This window comes from Calidris pugnax, unplaced genomic scaffold (assembly GCF_001431845.1).
Source record: "Calidris pugnax isolate Ruff unplaced genomic scaffold, ASM143184v1 scaffold95, whole genome shotgun sequence".
NCBI classification, from domain to species: Eukaryota; Metazoa; Chordata; class Aves; order Charadriiformes; family Scolopacidae; genus Calidris; species Calidris pugnax.
In genome coordinates this window covers 8,403,949-8,422,479 of record NW_015090885.1, presented here as the reverse complement: position 1 = coordinate 8,422,479, position 18,531 = coordinate 8,403,949, and the positions used below count along the sequence as shown (strand labels likewise).

Here is an 18,531-nt window from a genome sequence, read left to right as displayed (position 1 = left end):
TCTGCGAACTTACTGAGGGTGCACTCGATCCCCTCGTCCAGATCATTGATAAAGATATTAAAGGGAACAGGTCCCAGTACCAAGCCCTGTGGGACACCACTCGTGACCAGCCGCCAACTGGATTTAACTCCATTCACCACCACTCTCTGGGCCTGGCCCTCCAGCCAGTTTTTAACCCAGCAGAGGGTATTCCCATCTAAGCCATGGGCAGCCAGTTTCTCCAGGAGGATACTGCGGGAGACTGTATCAAAGGCCTTGCTAAAGTCCAGGTAAACAACATCCACAGCCTTTCCTTCATCCGCCAAACGGGTCACTTTGTCATAGAAGGAGATCAGGTTTGTCAAGCAGGACCTGCCCCTCGTGAACCCGTGCTGGCTGGGCCTGATCACCTGAGCATCCTTCATGCGCTGCATAATGGCACTCAGGATGATCTGTTCCATGATCTTCCCAGGCACCAAGGTCAGGCTGAGAGGCCTGTAGTTGCCTGGATCATCATTCTGACCCTTCTTGTGGATGGGCATCACATTTGCTAGATGCCAGTCGGCCGGGACCTCCCCAGTTTGCTGGGACTGCTGGTAAATGATAGAGAGTGGCTCCGCAAGCACTTCTGCCAGCTCCCTCAGTACCCTCAGATGGATCCCATCTGGTCCCATAGACTTGTTTGTGTCTAGGTGCTGGAGCACATCCCTCACCTCTTCCCTTTTGGATTATAGGGGCTTCATTCTGCTCCCTGCCCTTATCTACCAGCTCAGGGGGCTGGGTACTCAGGGGACACCCTACTCCATTACTGAAGACTGAGGCAAAAAAGCCATTTGGTTCCTCAGCCTTCTCCTCATCCTTTGTCGCTACATTGCCTCCCATATCCAATAATGGATGGAGGCTGTCCTGAGTCCTCCTCTTGCTGCTAATATATTTATAGAATTTCTTTTTGTTGTTTTTAACATCCAAGGCCATGTTCAGTTCAAGCTGGGCTTTGGCCTTTCTAATCTTTTCCCTACATAACTTTGCTACACCTCTATAATATTCCTGAGTGGCTTGCCCTTTTTTTCCAAGGCCATAAACTCTCTTTTTTTCCCCTGAGCTGTCACCCTATCTCTTTGTTCAGCCAGGCCGGTCTTTTCCCTCGACGGCTCGCTTTACTCTGCAGAGGGACGGCCTGCGCCTGTGCTTTTAAGACTTCCTCCTTGAAAAACATCCAGCCTTCCTGGACTCCTATGCCCTTCAGGGCTGCCTCCCAAGGGACTCTGTCAAGCAGAGTCTTAAAAAGACCAGTCTGCCCTCCAGAAGTCCATGATGTCAGTCCTGCTGGTTCCCCTTCTCACCTCCCTAAGAATTGAAAACTTTATTATTTCATGGACACTTTGCATAAATCAGAGCATGCATAAATGGCATGAAAATCCTCCCTCCCTTGAACATAGGATACTTGTGGTTGTTGAGAGACACAGATTTTTTTAGGTGCCAGAAGGGCACGAATTTGAGTTCAAAACAGGAATAATATGGATTATTCAGTGTCCTGTAGTGCATTACACAGTTATTTCTTCAGAAACACAGAATTCCAGAAAAATCTCAAAAAGAAATTTGTTTGTGAAGATTTTGGCTTGAAGGAAAAGGGAAGCTTAAACCTTAGATAAAGCTCACCATGTAGGACAAGTAGATCATACTGAGTGCAATGCATCTATAGCCAAATTGGCCTTCATAATGCCAATGAGCTCTTCTGAAAGCTTAATTGGGACTTGAGGGATGCAGTAAGCCTTGCACTGCTGCTGTATGCAGGGACCAGTTTCGCTTATTGTACACAGTTTGATCACAGGAGCGTGGAAAAAAACTATTTTGTGGTTTAATATGAATCTTCCAGTAAATCTGATACAGCAGAATGCTCTTTTCTTTTTAATGGAAGGCAGTTCAAAGAAATGGCTTAGAAAACAGACAAGCCAGCCTGCTTGGAAAAAGGCATTCATTGTCCTTGCTTCAGTGAGAGATCACAGACAAGCAAAACTGCAGTGACTTTCTGCACCCTCTCACTGATCTCTAAAACAAAGTAGAGACCCTGAGACTTAAAAATAAATTCCCCTAGAAGGAGTTTTTTCTCTGGTTTTTTCACTCTAGAAGTCACAGCTGAACTAAAGGCTCGGGAATATGTCTTCAGTGTGCTAATTGAACTTAAATGTACTCAGAGAAGGGTACAGGATCATGCAGAAATCTTCACTGCTGGGCTTTCATCAGTGCATTTTTTTTCTGTTTTCCACATTCCGGTACTCAGCATGTTTTCAAATCTTACTCCCTTTTTACAGGATCTGATGAATATAAGTTATAAATATAGTCATATAAATGATCTTAGTAAGAAGGCTATTTGGTCATTCCTTCTCTCTGTATTTAATTCACTCACAAAGTGATAGTATGGGCAAATCAGGAAAAAAGCCCACCATTCTCCTGACTCCACTAGAGTCTAGAAGTTAATTTTCTGACATCTTTAACAAATAGAGGGAAAGGGGTCAGAGCTCCAGGAAAGAGAAAGAAGCCTCTCGTACATGGGAGCAAAAGTTACCAAAACCCAGAACACGCCACTGAAATTTACAATTCTTAAAAGGAAAATTTCCTCAGTTCAGATGGTTTAAATCAAATCAAGATCAGTTTATTGATTTATTAACAGCACATAAATAACTGGCAATCTGTTCAGGATCAATACCAGTAATAGAGGAGACTCATCACAACACTAGAGACTTGCAAAATGTTAATATGCACTTGCAGATGCCTCACACTTTCCCATGCCAATGTGAAGACACGTCATCCATGGGCACACAAGCCCTCACACCGCAGCTGCAAGGGCTGCAGGCAACCCCCTTGTCCTCTCCGGGTGCCCAGCCCTGAACACGCTTCATGGTGCTTTATCACCCCTTTTCAAGCTGGCTTCTCCTTTTTCCAAAGTCTCTTTATAACTTCCAGTTATTGTATAATCCAGCTGATGGTCATCTCCCTCTGTTAATCTACCAGTTTTGGGGAAACACTGTCTCAGGAAGTTTTTGGGTGTTTGAGTAGGTTTATGCTCACTTTTCTAGCTTTGCAGCTATTGTTATCCAGGCCATCTCACCAAGAAGAAGGATAGTGCAGGTCCCTAACATTCACCCCTTGGATCCCTGTCCTTGAGAACTCTCTGTATGATTGAGCATCCTACTAGCTGCTGGAATCCAGGACATCTGACCAAGAGGAGGACCAAGTGGGCATTTCTAGATAAATGGTTTGGTATTGATAATGATCACATGAGGGGGTTTTGCCTGGAAACAGGTTTTTGAAAGCCAACTGCTTTCACATGAAATGCATTCAAATGCCACTGTTGAAGAGAACACCGTAAGGAGGTTAGTTCATGCATGGGGTTAGGAAAGGGGGAGGTTACAGCCATAATGAGGTGGACTTTAAAAAAGAGTTCAATACTAGTCCCACTCTTGTAAAGAGGTATTCTGCCCTCTGCACATACAAAAGATGATAACATTAATTTATTTGGTGCAATGTCTTACGTCAGGCTGCTCTTGTAACGCCCATGGGGACTACTTGACACCGCTCAGCTGTTTTTAAGAACGAGGTGCCTATATCTGCAAACAATTTGCACAGAACCTATTGCAAGGGGTTGCATGTCAAGGGCCTCTCTCTCACATGGAGGCAGCACATCAAAGCTTTGAATTAAGCCTAACAAGAATTGCTCTTCCCTTTCCTCAGCCCAGCAGGATGGTTTTGCCTTTGCATGATGGGGGATGAGGAATAACATCATCTGTAATTAAAGCTAGATGAGCTAGGGAAATAAAAGCAGGAAACTGAATCACCTGGGGAGGCCATGCTGGACCCATGGGGCAGCAGGGTGGGCACTGCAGCTCTCTCTGCACTCACGAGAGATTGTGTGCTTCAGAAAGAGTAAATGACAAATTTTTTAGGAGAAGCATGCCACCATTTAGCACCTGGAAGATAGTTGCAACATTACAGTCTAGCTTAGCTCAGCAGAACCACCTCAACTTTCCATTTGTGTCTATCAAAGACTCTCTGAAATAGGCAAACCTTTTACAATTAAACTCATGCAACTATCTCAAAAGCCAGAGCGTGCAACTTTGAGTAATTTGTTCCAAGAATGCATTTTCTGTGCATCAGAATGAGTAGTAATCCTGACAGTGACAATTTATGCTTTAAATATATAACACGATATAAAGGCAGCTACAAACATGTTTATAACTTACATTGTGGTAACAGAAATATGAACTAAATTGGAGCTGTAATAAAAATAAATGTGTGCATGACACAAATAATTACTTTTACAATTACAATTTGAATTTTCTATTATGCGCTATCACTTAAAGATTTTTTTAATTACTTTGGTAGGAAAGGAAATGTATGCAGTTATTTATTAAGATTTTTTTAACACCAGTCCTATTGTCAGAGTCAAAACGTCTCATTTAGCTGCATTTTTCTCTAGATATTGTATTTTGGTTGAAACATTTGGACTGTGCTGAAATTTATTGTAAAAACATATTCATTGCTTCTGTCCCAGAATAACAATTATCTTTCCAATGGTTCATGAAGTCAAGTTCATTGAACAAAGTTGTAGTTTGTTTCTTTAAGATTTAGCTTATTTTATTATTTTTATAGAATTTCAGGATTCACTTCAAGAAAAATGAAGTATCATACTATAAATATTAGTGGAACCAAATGGTGGCGATCACCAAATTCACATTATAAATGGACATGCTGAGTTTTTTGGCCCTAATTCTCTTAAAGTTGCAAGGTCAGTATCAATCAGACAATCACCATAATTACTGAATGAAGCAGAAAAGCTGAGATTGGGCACTTTTTTCTCACCTCATTTATGATGCACTATCAAACATGCAACACAAATATAACCACCTGGAAGTGGTTATAACCACCTGGAAGTGGTTGATCAATTTGATAGCATTCTATGATGGCATGACTGGCTGGGTAGGTGGAAGGAGATCAGTAGATGTTGTCTACCCTGACTTCATCAAGGCTTTTGACACTGTTGCCTGTAACATCCTCATAGATAAGCTTATGAAATATGGGTTAGATGAGTGGACAGTAATGTGGATTGAGAACTGGCTGAGTGACAGAGCTCAGAGGGTGGTGACAAGTGGTGCAGAGTCTTGTTGGAGGCCTGTAGCTAGTGAGGTTCCCCGGGGTCAGTACTGGGTCCGGTCTTGTTCACAACATATTCATCAATGACGTGGATGAGGGGACAGAATGTATTCTTACAAAACTGGGGGGAGTGGCAGACACACCAGAAAACTGTGCTGCCATTTAGCAACACTTGGACAAGCTCCAAAGACTTGGATGGAGAGAAACCTAATGAAGTTCAACAAAGGCAAGTGTAGGGTCCTGCACCTAGGGACAAACAAACCCATGCACCAGTGCAGCTTAGAGGTTTACCTGCTGGAAAGCAGCTCTGCAAAGAGGGACCTGGAGTCTTAGTGGACAGCAAGTTGACTAGGAGACAGCAATGTTCCCTTGTGGCCAAAAAAGCCCATGGTCTCCTGGGGTGCATTAAAAACGAGGGTGGCCAGTAGGTCAAGGGAAGTTATCCTGCCCCTCTAGTCTGCCCTGGTGAGGCCACATCTGGAGTACTGTGTCCAGTTCCGGACTCCTCAGTTCAAGAAAGACAAAGAACTATAAGAGAAAGTCCAGCAGAGGGCTACAAAGATGATCAGGGATCTGGAGCATCTGTCCTATGAGGAAAGGCTGAGATATCTGGGTCTGTTTAGCTTGGAGAAGAGTGAGAAAAGATCTTATCAATGCCTATAAATATCTAAAGAGCAGGTGACAAAAGGATGGGGCTAGACTCTTTTCAGTGATGTCCTGCTACAGGACAAGGGGCAATGGGCACAAGCTGGAAGTTCCGGCTAACATGAGGAAAAGTTTCTTTACTTTGAGGGTGACAGAGCACTGGATCAGGCTGCCCAGAGATGTTGTGGAGTCTCCTTCTCTGGAGACATTCAAAACACACCTGGATGAGATCCTGTGCAGCCTGCTCTAGGTGACCCTGCTTTGCAGGGGGGTTGGACTAGATGATCTCCAAAGGTCCATTCCAACCCCTACCTTTCTGTGATTCTGTGATAGTATTATGACCTAAACATTTTCAAAAGCTCCAGTATCATTTACTGATACTTCATTCTGGCTCTTTTCAAGGTGTCATGCACAGGTATACTTTTTTTATAAAACCAACAAAATAAATTATTTGCCATTAGCTTTCTCTCTTTCATCAATACCCAAATACATCCCAGTTCAAATATTTGATGGCCTATTGTGATTAACAGTGGCAACGTCTAAAGCAACCTTTGCACAAAAGCGTATTTTCTAAAATATCAAATGTAATAATAGTGCTTCAGCATATGTTGGCATTAACATCAGTTGAAAAGGTAAAACAAAGCTTTCCCAGCAAAACCTTTAACTAGAGCTATAACAGGAGTGTCATGACTTTGGCCCCACTGCTCTGACTTAGATCACTCTAGACACTGCAATATGTATCTTTATATAAGTCACTGCATTAACATCAGATCATCTTTGGGCAGGAGTGACTCCTGTGACTACATCTCAGCAAGCAAACTCTCTTATGTGAATTACATTTTTGTTATACACAGAAGCTATAGAGCTCTCTATATTATACCTTCCCAGTAAAGATATTTTAATCTAGATGCTCAATAAAGTTTTGCCTGTTCCACAGTCACTGGGAGCACTGTCCTGAGTGGGACTGTCAGGAGCAAACACACAGGCTGGGCTAAGCATTCAACGTTCAGGCTTTGCCATATACCTTAGTCCCCGTGAGTAATTGAAAGCTGGAGAATGCTTGCAGCCAACATACAAGAAGGCTAGTGTGTGAGAAAGGAAAGAGGCTTCTGGGTGATACCGTAACATTTCGGGTGTTTTTTTTTAATTAATGATTCCTTTCTTTTTGCTCTCTCTTTTGGGAAATTCAGTTTAGATAGAAGATACCTGATAGGTAATTACTGGGGAACCAGAGCACTCCTTCACTATATTTATCTTTGCTCTCGCTAATCTTTTTTAAAGGATTATTTTTCTTCTATAAAACAGCCAGAGAGACTGAATCATCTTTGGAATACAGACTTGTACCTTTAGTAAAAGGTAAAAAGGATACACATAGGAACTAGCTTCTGCTCACATTAACATTTATACATGCACTTAATTCTCCTCACCTGAGTGCAATTAAGAACTTGCATACACGTTTTCAGAACTGGGGCCAAAATAATTATAGTTTACATAAGACTGTGACAGGGAAGTATCTCATTACTGCAATTAATCCTTTAGAGTATTATGAAATTGCTAATCTCTCAGAATAAAACAGAGTAGTTGTTACTAAGCAAAAATAAAGTTTATGTAATAGGAATAGATGACGTTTAATAGTATAGGAATATATAATATTTAACAGCTTCATAACCCATGGTTATTTTTATTTCATTAATGTTTATTGCAAATGGAAGAGAGAATGAGAAAGCCTTCCCTTATACTATCAGAGACACTTAGGTTACATTTTTACATTAGGTGGCACTAATTCCCTATTAACTGACATTAATGTAATATGCAAGAACACTTCCATTTCATAGAGCTAACGTATAACTTTAGTGCTGTTACACTTCACAAAGCATATAGTACAGCATTAAATGCAGGCTTGTCTATACCTCATACAAGTAATAATAACCTTCAGATGTTCTTTAGCACAAACCAAGTCCAATCACGTTTTGAGATGGACAATTTCAGAATCCTGGACCAGTCTCAGATATCCAGTACCTGTCCCTGTCAACTGCCATCATAAGGAATTGGAGTTAAATCAGATAATTAACCATTCTTCAATGGCATAGATGGTAGAAAACAATTGCCAGTATTTGCATTCAATTACAAAGTAACATTTTATTACACACTAAAAGACTTGCCCTCTAATTAAGATGCAAAACAATGTGATCTACTGTAGACAGTGATTTGGCACACACACACAAACAGCAGTTCGGATGTAAACCCTCTGAATGCTTTATTACCGAGTTAACTGATCTAGGGTCTGGTTCTCATCTTCAGTGCAGCACATACCCTGCCCAGCCCAGGCACAGAGCTTGGGGAGCCACAGTAAACTGTCTGATTTCAGAGAAGTCACATTGGGGTGCAGGGAAAGGGGAAGAAAGAGACAATTGTTTCAAACACTGCAATAAGCAATGGCTGTACAAGCACAGTAGTACAACACAGGTGGATGTTGCACTGTGGCACTGAGCCCTCTCAGGACCAGCTCCTGCATGATGAGTACATAAAGCAGCACCTTAGCACTGCCTGCCTGGTGTCTGGAGCAGCTCAGGCACAGCACGCTATAGGGAAGCTCACAGAGAAAAAGGCAGGCTGGGCACAGTTGTAAGAACTCTCAATAAAATCACTGAGCCTGCTTATATGAAATGGAGCACTGAGCTCCAAGCAGGGCAGATTTGAGCACAAATGTCACTCTATCCATGTAAGGATTGCTGTAAAATAACTGTGATTTATCACCCGAGTTTGATTTTGATTTAAAAGACTTCTGTTTCCACGCAATGATCCACACATTTTAAAGAAACCCAATCATACAGAAGGGTGTTACAGTCTGCTTGCCATTCCTGGTTTAAATATACACACACCTATACATATGCATTACTGCTCTTCCACAGGGTCCAGAACACAGGAGGGTGGGAGACTGAGCTTTCCAAATCCATTACTTGAACATGACATCTGCTACAGGTTCAAAGTCAGATGGGCTAACCATTTTAACAATTACATTTTCCTTTAGCTCTATTGTGCAATCCATTGCCTTATGGCTCCCAACTCGGTGGCATTTTGTTACAGTACTCAGTGTTTGCTATTGATAACTGCCAGGTTAATTGCTCAGGAAAGTCACAAGTTCTACTTGCCAGCACCAACACTGGAAAATAATTGACACAGCAGTGGGGGCTACTTTTCAAAGGAAAGCCTTTTAATGGATTCATGAATTAGGAGTGAGAAATCTCAAGGAGCAGCAAATGTACCATTGATACAAATCAGAGGAAATGGATTTTCTGGAAGGTGAAAGTATGTCTCAGAGAATGTGCAAAATTAATTAGAAGTTAGAAGGAGAATTCTTAAGGAAAGAATATGTAGAATATTCTTTTTAGCAAAGTCCATGCCAACATAGTCCTAAAGAAAAATACCCCCAAAATCAAGATACATTTCTTTATTTCATTTCCACATCTAAAAATATTTGTGGTTAATTTACTGTCAGACTAACTAGAAGAGAATTTAGTTGCTCATTTTTATGGAGCAAAAAGCATCCCCCAGTCAAGCCAACTCCCTGCTGGAGGTAGCAATTGGACAAGAAGGATGCGTTCGACACACACAACCCACCCCAGTACACTACTGCCCAACCATTATGGGTGGCTGAGGCTCATCTGTTCAGCTACCAAACCTTCCCTGATGCTGGCTGCTACCACTGCGCCAATAGCTTGGGAAGGTGAACAACTGAAAGCCATAGAGACACATATGGGGCTTAGCAAAATCAAAATCAGCATTGCTCTAAAGTGGCGTTTTGGTTTTTTTCCTCAAGGTGGTCAGCATTTTTTAGGGTTTGACCCTACTGTTTTCCACAGGATCAGTTTTATTTTCTCATGAGATTTTAATAATTTTCTTATTAGTTACCTGTTAAGCAAAGGGTGCTTATTTTTCTGACAGGTAGGCATTTGACTAGATATTATTATAGTATATTATAAACTGTTCTGGAGACAGCCACATTCACAGAGTTATAAGGTTTGTTTTATATCTTAATGATTCCCATCTCAAATACCTCCCAGCTAGAGAGAGAGAATTACCTAGCATTACTTCCAGAGGAATAGGGTAGTTGTCACATTGGATCCTCTCCAGGTTACATCTACTCCAATATTTGGGTCTTCAGGTAATTTCAAAAAAAGCAAATAGGTTATATTGTTTTCCAAGAATTGTCAGGGTGGTCTCCCACCATTTTCTGAACTTGTAAAGTTAGTTATAGTAAACTATGTAGCCACAGAGTATTAAGAGGTTCTCCTCCCAAAGTTGAATTTACACAGGTTTAAACAGGTTAGCCCACGAAATTAAGAGACTGTAATACAGAGTGAGCAATAAACCAGAATTATTTAGGAAGTGCTTGGAGACTGAAAATATGTAAGGTAAGGTAAGCAAAATATAGTATAAATAGGTCTACCTAAGGATTGTTTGGTATTGGTTTTTGCCTTTAATATGCTTGGTTAACCTAACAGCATGTTCTTCATGTGAAATTAGTTAGCGTTCAGGTCCAGTGTAAGCAAGACCCAAGATCAAAGTACATTTTTTTCTTGCTCTGTGCTTTAATACCACTAAAAAAATTGATTTCATATTTATACTGGAATGTCATATTAGAGCAATAAACAGGTGTTCCATTTCCACAGTTGGTATTTTTAGTGAACTGTTTATTTTCATTGAAGAAATTCTGTATCTGGTCTAAGGAAAGGAAAACGCGGAGAAGATCTGGAGGAGGGTGGCGCAAGACATAACATTCACAGCTCTGTGCGAAATAGAGTAAAACCTAAGCCAAAAGCCTAGATCTGAATTTTAGGAGCTTTTTAAATTCCAGAGTTTTGAAGAATAGCTACAAATTCCTACATTAACTATCCTAAGCTCTCCTTAGGGTGTTATAGAACTTGATTTGAATTTTTGCAGCTTAAGAGTGCCTTTGCTATGAATGCTTCGAGAGCTGCCTTTAACTGGCATTGACATTCTTTCCTCAAAACTGTAGCAGGCCTGTATGCATGTGCATCTTACTCTTCAATTGATGGAGTTGCAGAAGCCTCCTGCACTTTATAAGTTTCCACTGCTTGGTGTCCAGTAAAATCAATATGTGAATTTTGCAACACACAGCAAAATAAAGGAGAGGAGTTTCTCTCTTTATTTTAAATGGTTGCAAGTGAGATTCGAAAGCCATGTTAGTTGTATACAATGACTTTGACAAAGCAAAACCGGAGCTTATCTCCATCTCTGCTGTCTGTATTTGTAGAATCATGTGTGTGAGGGAAGCAGCAGCAAAGTCTGAATGAGGATCATCACAGCAGGTATGATTTGTAGTTTTGGAAACTTTCAGATGGAAGAAGAATTGAAAGAGTTCGGCCTGTTTAGTTCACCAAGAAATGTGGTAGGGTTTTTTTTTTTTTTTGCAGAGGGGAAGGGGCAATTTTACTGATGTATGCATGAAAGAAAATACTGATTATTAAGAGGTCTATAACTAACAGTTGTCAAATTGTCAAAAAATAACCAACAGGTTGAAGTGAAGACATAGAGATTATACACTAATAATACGCATATGGTGAGACTGCTGGAACAGTCTACCAAGAGTCTTGCTTTACTTCATCATGTCAAGACTGGACACTTCTCTAGAAGAAGACATTTTCATCAAACCAAGACTTTTTGCCCTATTTTTTTGCCATTCCATGCAGCCCCTCACCTGGACAGCTGCACATCTCGGCAGCAGGCCAATTTAGGTTGCTTTATACATTTTGACTGTGTGTGCAGGCCGAGTGGATACCATCTGGGATGTTCTCTTTCTAATCCTCTCTGCTCTCCCCCTTCCCCTTCCCCACACTCACCGGTCATGCGCCGCGCTCCACAGAGGCCCCGCCCCGCCGACTAGCTGAGGGGCTGCCCTGACCGCCTTTAAATCTCCGCGCGGCTCCTGGCCACGCCCCCTCCGCGCCCTGATTGGTTGCCGCGGACTTCCTGGTTGTGGCTGGGGCTATGGGGCGGGGGGTCGCTGAGCTGGGTGACGCGCCTCTGTGCGGCGGCCTCGCGCCCCTGCCTCGGGCTCACCTCAGGGCGGGCCGCCGGTGCTGCCGCCGCCTCGCCGGCCCGACTGGAGTGAGTATCTCCTGCCCCGCTAGTTCTGTCTAAGACTTTGGCATAAAACCTCCCTGGAGGTCTGTGAGGTCCCCCACAGGAACAACAACAACAAAAAAAAAGTAAAAAAAAAAACCACAAAGAAGTAAAGGTTCATGTGGTAGGGATGTTAATTACATGTTCGGTGTAATTTTAATTTATTTTTTTAAAAAAAAAAAAAGCTTGTAAGATGCTACAACCATTCAAACATTAAAGTGCAGCTATCATGTCCGTGCCAGAGCATTGAGGCATGAAATGATAGAATCGTAGAATTACCTTGGTTGGAAGGGGCCGTTCAGATCATCAAGTCCAACCATCAACCCAATACTGACAAAAACCATCACTAAACCCTGGCTCTATGCACTGTCTACCTGTCTTTTGAACACCTCCAGGGATGGTGCCTCAACCACTTCCCTGGCCAGCCCATTCCAATGCTTAATAACCGTTTCAGCATAAAAATTTTTCCTAATATCCAATCGAAAGCTCCTCTGGTGCAACATGAGGCCATTTCCTATTGTCCTGTCCTTGTTCTTGTACACCCGGTTCTTGGGGAAGGTTTTGGATATAAAAGCCGGCTAACTGAAACCTCAGTGGGAATTTCAGTGGGAATGCCAGGGGATGATGTCTTCACTGGTAAAGGGACGACAAGATTTGTGTTACCCCGATGATACAGACCCTCAGGTGCCCTGCTGATCCCCGTGGGTGAGGCTCGACTAGAAGTGTGAGAAATGCAGCTCAACCATGAGGTGCCTGGGGCTGCTGAGCCAAGCAAATATTTCAGTCGGTGAAGGAAGCATTTCCAGCCGCACAGCTGTGAGCACACCACTTTGAAAAGTCCTGGGTGCAGTTTCTGTAGCTTTCTGTGATGTTCAATCTGCAATAAAAACAAAGAGGAACAGGATTCAGTGGAACCTCTCTGTAGCAGTGACATTAATAGATGTTTAGAATAAAGCCTACAGTGTTAAAAATCAAGCAAAGACCATCAAGCAAAGAATCAAGCAAAAAGCAACAATGTCCCTTTGTATTTACTTGGACTTAATTTTTGCTGGAAGCCAGAAAAGTAGACTATTGTAATCATTAAGACGCTAGCCCTTAACTCACAAAACACTCTGAGATTCCTAATTTCCTGCTCCTGTACGTTTTTCTCACCATTTCAGCAGCATGAAAGGGCATAAAAGTGGATGATAATGTACTAGCACAGTGACATTAAGGAAAATTACATTTTGTATAGTGGCAAAGGCAAGTATGAAAAGTGCCTATGAGAGTAATTGTACTGACCAGCCGTTTTGCACTCATGGCTGGGATGATAGTTGCAGTGTGCTCTTTCAGAGTGGACCAAAACCCCGTGCACAGGAACAGTCAGCATTTCTGTGTCCACACTTCATGGTCAGCATCTGAATGAATGAGGATCGAAGCATGGCTTGAACACTATGCCTTTATGCCCTAAACCATGAATCTTGATGTTGCCGTGTGCTAACACTGGCACTGCCAAGACTTCAGAGTGCCTGGAAGAGCTGACCTCAACACGTGGGTATTGGCTATGATGAAATGACACTGAGAAATGTGAGAGGGAGCAAAAGAGTATGACTGCAGGCTCACGGTGAGTCACTGACAACACTCATTAACAGCACCACCATACAAAGCGCATTAAGAAAATTAATGCTTTGCATAATAACATCCCCAAGAGTAGTGACCGCTAACAGTAAGTAACTACAAGTCAGCAGGAAAATCAGACTAATTTCTATTTCTGATTAGTTCCCCCACTCAGGGATAGAGCTTTATTGGACTCTGGGCAACAGCAAGGCCAATGGTATTGTCCTGCTTTCTAGCCCATCTCATGGTCTCTATAAACATTATGCCAACAGCCAGCTATTGTCACAGGCAGGGCTAGATAAATGGTGATATTAAGAGGATATTGACACTCACTCCTATTCAGACAAAATCTTTTCTCACTGAAATCCACAGAGGAGGGGAGAGGGAGGATGGGGCAGAGAGAGAGGCCAGAGTTACTTACACCAAGCACAGCATTACACCTGAATCACTTCATCTGACCTAAATACATAGTTACACAAGGACTCGCATTGGACCCAAATTTTGTGTTGCATCTCTGTTGAAAACAAGTTTAGATATGAATGCTATTTCAGATATGAAAACATATTTTATTGCACAAGTTCTAATATATTAATATTTTTAATTATGAAAATTGCTAGTTTTATGTATTGCTCTACCAGACATCAAAAGCTGTTTAAGATCCCAAGAAAAAAGCAATATTTGTTTCTCCTATGACTTCTGTTCTCTTCCCCTCCCCTTCCTTATATCAACTCTTCCTTTCTCTGGCCACTCTCCTCCTTACACTTACCAAGTGACGGAAGTTAACAAGGTAATGAAAGGTCTCTAGCCCCCCTTACTGTTGTTAGGCTGCTGCAGACCTGCCCCAGCTGCCCTCCTGTGCTGGCAGCTCTGCTGCTTTGTGAGGGGAGATGTTGCACTAAAAAGGTCTCACTGTACTACTACATTAAAATTCAGTATCCAGATTCCCTTTAGGTTCCCAGCAGTGGTAATCTCACAGCAGCGTCTGAACTATCCTTACAAGTAAAACCTGAACACATCAAAGTCTAAGAACCCTCTCGCAATGCCTGGGTAAAAAGCACAGAACTAACATATTCCCATAGTGTATGTGCTAAAATCTACGTGAGCAGAGCAATTCATTCCCCAACTTCTCCTGCTGTGGACTTTTCCGGTTGGAAACAGCAGCCTTGAATATTGATTCAGTGTTTGTGTTTGGAGTGGAACATAATTGAGAAGTACAACTTTACCTTATTACTACTACAGTAAATGCAAGAACCCCTGCCTTCCTCTGGAGTAGCGGCACCGAATCAATATGCTCCAGGTACTGATCTCAATGATAGGCTTAGTTAAAGGGGTTTTTTATATTATTTCTTCCTTTTAACCTTTCTGAGGGATGGAAATTACATCAGTGCAACAACCTGCATCAGTATGCCTTGAATCAAGTCTTTCTGCTCTGTGTTCTCATTTGATGTGTGAAGTTTTATTTGACTGTTTGGAATTTATGCCCATGTTTCTGGATAGCTCTGATGAACTTAGTTACAGGTTCAACCTTTTTTTTGAGTAATGGAGAAAAGCCAGCTTAAAAGATGTGTTGTATCCCAGAACGAAATATTCAGGGCCTGCACCCTCTCTTATCAGAGAGGCAGTTTCCTGCCATCCGTGTACTGATTAGGCAGTGGCATGGAAAAGAACTGAAGGATGTTCTCCAGGTCTCTAGGTCTTCTATGCTGAGGGCAATGCCTTCATAAATGATGTGGCTCTTATGCATTTCCAAGTGCATAAAAAATGCAGGCATATTTATTTTAAAGTACAGTGAAAGATGATATATCATGAATTGCTGTTATATCACCAAGGAAACAGATATATTCATCCCTTCCTAAAGTGTCTGCAAGGGCTATACAAATGTTACGTGAGGCAGAATTACCATGGTTCAAATACAGATGTATCTGCAGTGGACACATGTATGAAAGCAAAGAAATATTGCACACCATTTCAGGAAATCATGTGTACTAACAGCAAAAGAAGGAAAAAAACCACCTGTAAAGTAACTGAAATTACAAAGGTAATGTAGGCAGGGAAAATTTAATTATCCAGTTTAGAATGTGAACAGGGCACCTCTGATTAATAGGCCTCTTTGGTGAAACCTGCTGTGGGAAAGTTAATCAGTGTTAGGAGCCAGGATCTGGTTGCAGTGTCACCCTCTGGCAGCCCAAAACACTCAAGCTGAATAGCAAAGGTAAGGTGCAGCACTGATTTGGGGTGTGGAGGGCAAGGGAATGGCAGCACTGATTACTTTTGTGTAAGTACATACCACTTTCTACAGATGCGATGGGTTTCCCTTATCAGCTCACCTATCAAGCTACTAACAAGGTAAAGCCTGACTTAGCCTTGAAATCATGATGAGATTGTAACTCAAGGAGATGTGAGAGCAAGTATAATTTTATGTTATTTTCATATGACTTTGGCTCCTTACTCATTCTGTGCCCACCATTTCCAACACAGCTTCATTTGTTGTTGAAAGAATATACTAGTATCTCTTTATAAGGTTGGCTATATTTTCATTATACTGTTGTATCAGCTCGTGAGCTTTGGATATTTGTTGCTTCTTAATTAGAAACATAAGAAATCTTTAAAACACACCTCTGACAAAAACCTTGAAATAATTCCCCCAAATACAACTTCCCCTAATGAAACTGATAAGCTTAATTTTCTACTTCTACTCTCTGCTAAGAGTGGAAACCTCTGTCCTGCTCTGGTAGTAACACCATCCAGTGAATGTCTCAGTTTTGAAGGGAGGAAGAATAGCTGGATTTGTCCCCTCCAAATAAGCAGGTGAAAAATGATAGTTCAAATGGAGTGGAAAACTCTTGGCTCTTTCTAATTAGGATGGCTCTGTTGAGATGCTGTGCTGTCTTCCAAGCCTCTGAGTACCCACTTGCAGGTTAAAACATGCTGCCCCTTTAGGGCCTAAGCATTCACATTATGGTCAGGGCCTCCTAATAGCTGCTATAATTCCTGTAGCTGAGAATCTTGAAAAGGAGCTGTTTTCAAAGAAAAAGGAGTCTCCCCGTGGCTGGAAGTGAAATAGTAGTGTTATATCCTCCTGGTACAGTAGCACAATATTGTGCAGTAAGAGCACCGAATAAAAAGCCATAAGGTCCAAAACACTCACACAAAACCTGATTTCATTTTCTATGGAGGACAAGGGAGAATTCCTAGTGATATTGTGTCAGCAAATTGCTAAAAAATGGGGAGAAATCAAAACTCTGGTAAAAAGGGTTAGGGTAGGATGAGACAAGGAATCCAGCAGGATGAATAGGATGCTGTGGGCTCCCAGGCTACAGCTAATGTTTGCTTTAAAACATTTCCCATCGTACAGAAAACACAATAATATCATAGCCACAAGTACTTTTTGGTGGAAGCCATTGCCTAGAGCTCAAAATTTTACTTTTGTGTGCCTGAATTTCATCTCCGAGAAAGTACGGGAGGGCTTTCCTGGGAAAGCACAGGTCATCAGCTCTCTGGCCCAGGCGTCTGCAGAAAAGCATACTGAAGCAGAAAGAGGCAGCTGCATAAGCTGGCAAGTGGAAGAAAAAAAAGAGGCTTTGTGACAATGGAGCTGAATGTTTCCAGCTCTGAAGGGGCGAGAGCACACCCCCCCAACCATTAGTGAGGGGCAGCAGCTTTGGGGCTGCCCATGGGAAGCAGGGAGATCAGGGGAACTCTCTGTCTCCAGAGACATCCTGCCTTCCCAATGAGATGTGCTCTCCTGGGCTTTGCCAGGGAAATGTCAACCCTCCGACATATGCACACAGGACAGTTTTGTGTGGTAAGCACAAACTTTCCTGACTTTTTCCCCAGAATCAGTTGAATGTATGTTTTACATGCAGATTTTTTGTCAGTTCGTGAGGTCAGTATGCCAGATGTTAGCTGCCAGCATAAAATTATCACTGTAACTGGGCTGCTGACTTTGCAAATATATATTGTACACAGATTACTTTTTTTCACTTCTTTACAAGATAGTTTATTTTATTTGCCCTGTACAATTAATCCTTGTGAATAAAAAAAAGTTAATGAAGAAATAGAAATATAGCCCTTTCAAATTGTCTAATTAAAACATAAATGGTATGTGTTCCAATAGGCTTTGAGTTTCAGTTAGCTGTCTTTTATTCAGTATACCCAGTAATATCAATATCTCCCATTGTTATAGTTCACATACATCTACAATCCTGTGGTAAGTTATAGCCCAAGGAAATGGAGTGAGAAATGCCCTCTCAGTCTCTTTGACATTATAAAACACACTCAGAAGGGAGTCTAGCACAAATAAAAAACTAACCCTACGCACACCAAAAAAACCCCCCAAACAACCAAAAACCACCCACATCATTTTTTCAAAAATAATTGTTAGGAAAAAAATGTGTCAGCAAGATAGTGCAGGCTAAGGAAATATTAAATTAATTGCTTACGCTGGTATGAAGGTTTGGTATACAAAAAAAATGTTAATCTGAAATTTGTTATATGAGCATTTCACAAATTTAGGCAAATTATTTGTGGCATTCGTTTGTGAACATAATCTAATAAGTTAGCAATATATTATGAAAAGAAAAATGCAAACCCTCCTGAATGTTTTTTCTTGTCACTTTAAGCTACCTATATTTTTCCATAAAGCATGTTAAAAACCAAAATCACAAGCTGGATTGCCAAAGTGAATCGGCTGTGAAAATAAATTGCAAAAACTCAAGTAAGTTATAAGGTTTTGCCTATATGCCCAACATATGCTGGTGTTAAAAATTAGTGTCTACCGGTAATTCTGAAGCTAAACAGAGCTAAGCTAGGGTAAAACTGAAAAATTCTTTAAATCTGTTTTTTTTATTAAATATCCAAATTTACTGCTCTTGGGAATGCACTATTCAGTCATCCAACTCCAGTCCTTTTATCTGCAATAAACCATAATGTTTTAATTTATGCGTAACACTGTTTGCTGTTTTAAATTAAAAGATTTTTAGGCAACCTTTATTTCATCCTCCTCCCCAGCCC

The 18,531-nt window shown here is 41.4% G+C and overlaps 1 long non-coding RNA gene across 2 annotated transcripts in view; it reads right to left on the bottom strand.

Moving 5' to 3' along the window:
- Positions 1 to 11,938: 11,938 nt before the first annotated feature.
- The window catches only part of LOC106891007, a 349,761-nt gene continuing 343,168 nt past the window's right edge, over positions 11,939 to 18,531 (bottom strand). For both annotated transcript variants that reach the window (XR_001412611.1, XR_001412610.1), the window contains exon 3: positions 11,939 to 12,799. This is a non-coding gene — a long non-coding RNA (uncharacterized LOC106891007). The remainder of the gene's footprint in view (positions 12,800 to 18,531) is intronic.